Raw genomic sequence first — 4,466 nt, 5'->3', positions numbered from 1 at the left:
CCTGTCAGAAAGGTGTTTATGAGCAAAGCAAAATTGCAGTAATGGACACAAATCTGATCCGCTCATGACCTTTACCTGACAAAAGAACTCAGCCGAAGGTGTTTTCAATCACCGTACACACTGTCATGTTATTAATCATTAAAAACTGTGCATGCATGTACTCATTACCTGTGTTTACATGTGTGCACTTACACTGATTACGTTTAATAAGCTGACAATGTGTAAGGTCATGTAAACACCTACACCACCACAGTGTTATTTAATCAAATCATTATGCCTGCTTTATGCCTGCATGTAAACAAGTTCTGTCAGCTTGTTTGTTGAACATGTGTCACCTGCACATGTGTGGGCAGGTTTTACCATCAGAAAAAAGATATTAATACTCGTGTTCATAGTTTATTTCCAACAGCTTTGAATGAGATTTCAACATTGCTGTAAGATCAACATATCTGACTTTACATTTGAGGTATATTTATGCATCTGTTTTTCATGAAATGGGGATGGGGTCAATCGGTAAAACCGCTTGAGTTTAGAGAAGGAGGGGAAGGGTGGGTCAGCCTATTGGCCGGCCAGCCCAGTCAATCATTCAGCCAGTCGGATGGACGGTCGTTCGACAGCGGCCTCTTGTGGGTTTACGCTAGGGCTGTGCAATTAATCGAAAATCCGATTTCGATTATGGCTTCTAACGATTATGAAAAACCATTAATCGAGATAAACGATTATTGCATCCTATACCAAAAGCGCGAAAGACGTGCGGGTGCAACATGCGCACACACATAAGCACACGGTCTTTCGCGCTTTTGGTATATGATGCAATAATCGTTTATCTCGATTAATTTTTGGTATACTTTTTCGATTAATACTTTTGGTATAATTATTCGGTCTCATTCGCCCACTGAGACGAGCAGAGGAGCGCAGACATCTAAAGTAATCTTAACATGAGCACTTTAATGGTCAAATAGGTCTCAAATGCAGTATTTAGTGATTATTCATTCATTATTCATTTGCGTAATAAACAAACCAGTTGAGAATCAAAAGACACGTGAAAGAGAAACCATTAAAGTGACAGTGCGAAATGCTGCCGCCTGTTTTATCATTAATCAAACGATGAGAAATGAAATTTCCGTTTAATAGAAAGAAGTTTTTTTAACGTATTTCTGAACATAATGGTTTTGATATATCATGTCTAATTACTGATTTGTTTTATCTTTGCTATGATGAAAGTACATAACATTTTACTACGTTTTTCAAAATACAAGCATTCAGATTAAAGTGCAATTCAAAGGCTTAATTAGGGTAATTAGGCAAGTCATTGTATAACAGTAGTTTCTTCTGCAGACAATCAAAAAATATATTGCATAGGGGGCTCATAATATCGACCTTAAAATGCGTTTCAAAATATTTAAACCTGCTTTTATTCTAGCTAAAATAAAACAAAAGACTTTCTCCAGAAGAAAAAAAAATATTAGAGGAAATACTGTTGAAATTCCTTGCTCTGTTTAACATAATTTGGGAAATAGTTATTTAAAAAAACAAAATTCTCAGCAGCGCTAATAATTTTGACTTCAACTGATAATCGTTTTGAATAATCGTGATTACAATTATGACCAAAATAATCGTGATTATGATTTTTTCCAAAATCGAGTAGCCCTAGTTTACGCGAGAACGGCGATCGCAAGAGATTTTCAACATGCGAAAAAGCACGCACAGCGGCCTCTCACGGATTCGCGGAAACCAAAACTGCACAAATACGTACCTCCCGGGACGTATTTCGTGGTCTCGAAACATCAGCGGGACTACGTTTCCAGTATGAGCCTGGGTTGAAAAATCCTATGTAATCTATACAATATATTCAAATAATAAATTAATAACTGATTTAAAAATAAGACTATGTTGAAAATAAGTCTATATTTAAAAATAGGTTCAAAACATGCAGAAATGTAGTAAATTTGAGACATACAGTTGAAGTCAGAATTATTAGCCCCCCTGTTTATTTTTTCCGCAATTTCTGTTTAACGAAGAGAAAAAATTTTCACCACAATTCTAAGCTTAATTGTTTTAATAACTCATTAATAACTGATTTATTTGATCTTTGTCATGATGACAGGTAATAATATTTTACTAGGTATTTTTACAGCTTAAAGTGACATTTAAAGGCTTAACTGGGTTAATTAGGTTAACTAGGCAGGTTAGGGTAATTAGGCAAGTTATTGTATAATGATGGTTTGTTCTGTAGATTATTGAGAAAAGAAATAGCTTAAAGGGGCTAATAATTTTGCCCTAAAATGGGTGTTTAAAAAATTAAAAACTCCTTTTATTATAGCCAAAATAAAACAAATAAGACTTTCTCTAGAAGAACAAAATATTATCAGACAAACTGTGAAAATTTCTCTGCTCTGTTAAAAATCATTTGGGAAATATAAAAAAAAGAAGAAAAAAAATCAAAGGGGGGCGAATAATTCTGACTTCAACTGTCTTTATGTTTGTTTTACATGCTTTTCATGTAATATTACTTTTTTCAAGGATTTTCAGATATTCTAACGTAAAAAGACAAGATTGCTTGATATGAACATGATTTTATAAACAAAAATAGGTTGCATGTGGTTGCTAAGGTCTTCTGCATATTGTTGAGTGGTTGCTATGTAAGCTCTACATATAACAAATTATTCATATTAAACCAAAACAATCCATTGTATACAGTGAATTAGATTGAATGCACTAATAAGACATAAAGATGAAGAAATTGTGCATAAATGCTAGCACATACAGTTGAAGTCGAAACCCAAGCAAATAACCTGATGAGAGTGGCAGGAAAAATCATGGGAATTAAGACACTTGGTTCACTAAAAGACATCTTTGAGTTGTGCACAATCCAACAAGCCAACAAGATTTTATCTGATTCTTCTCATGTGCTGTCTGTGGAATATGAGCTGATGAATTCTGGCAGAAGATATAGGGTCCCGTTGTGCAAGCATAATAGATATAAACATTCTTTTGTTCCTTTTTCAATTAAGTTGATCAACGGGCAAGTAAGGAAGGATGGTCAAAGACTAAGATAACAGGATTGGTTTGCGCAACAGAGGGCAGTGGGGCTTTATTTTTATAAAAAAAAAATTTAAAATTACTAATTTTATGGAATTGTATTTATATTAGGAGGAATTTTAGGATTGGATTTTAATGTGTATGTATGTTACATGTTGTCTTGTTGGTGTCTATGTACAGCATAACCTTTTTTCTAAAACAAATTTCTCCTACGGGAGACAAAAATTTTTACCTTGACCTTGAAGTCAGAATTATTAGCCCCCTTTGAATTATTAGACCGCTTGTTTATTTTTTTCCCCTGTTTCTGTTTAACGGAGAGATTTTTTCAACACATTTATAAGCATAATAGTTTTAATAACTCATCTCTAATAACTGATTTATTTTATATTTGCCATGATGACAGTAAATATTTTACAAGATATTCTTTAAGACACTTCTATACAGCTTAAAGTGACATTTAAAACTAGGTTAATTTGGTAAACTAGGCAGGTTAGGGTAATTAGGCAAGTTATTGTATAACGATGGTTTGTTCTGTAGATTATTGAGAAAAAATATAGCTTAAAGGGCTAATAATATTGTCCCTAAAATGGTGTTTAAAAAATTTTAAACTGCTTTTATTCTAGCCGAAATAAAACAAACAAGATATTTTCCAGAAGAAAAAATATTATAAGACATACTGTGAAAATTTCCTGAATCTGTTAAACATCATTTGGGAAATATTTTAAAAAGAAGAAAATATTTCAAAGGGGGCTGATAATTTTGACTTCAACCGTAGATCAAAATGACTGTGTCTGTGCCTATTTATAGCATGAATGTGTTGTATGCACACACACACACACACACACACACACACACACACACACACACACACACTTTGACTCCAACAAATGTGCAAAAAGCCCATTGGCACGTACATATATATGTGTGTGTGTGGGAGAGATGCATGAGGGAGCAGTGTCTCAGGGTCACGACTCTGCTTAACCCAAATGGGACCCAACAGATGAGTGTGTGTTGGTGTGTGTGATAGAAAATGCTCTATATGAGGCTCTTTTTTTCTCTCTTGGAACAACAAGATAGCTTTTCCTATTTTTTGTACAGAGACATTTGGACGCTCACGCTCCTGCGGCTTTTGTTTTCCCTGACATTTACTTCACCTACATATGAGCCATGATTCAGCCTCGACCCCTCAGCTTGGGTTGTTCTAGTAAACAAACTCCAGCGGGATGTCCGTGTGTCTCTCTGAGCTTTAAAGGGAGAGTTCACACAAAAAGTAAGCATTTACTCGCCCTTCACTTATTCCAAACCAGTTTGAGTTTCTTTCTTCCATTAGAAAGTACATGAGGGAATAACGGCTACCTTAATTACTTGTTAGTACATGATTGACTGTTAATTATTGTATTAATTACCACATTAGTTTGTCCTTA

This window comes from Danio rerio, chromosome 15 (assembly GCF_052040795.2).
Source record: "Danio rerio strain M-AB ecotype USA chromosome 15, GRCz13ab, whole genome shotgun sequence".
Classification (NCBI taxonomy): Eukaryota; Metazoa; Chordata; class Actinopteri; order Cypriniformes; family Danionidae; genus Danio; species Danio rerio.
The sequence above is the reverse complement of the archived record's forward strand: the minus strand, read 5'-3'. Positions refer to the sequence as shown.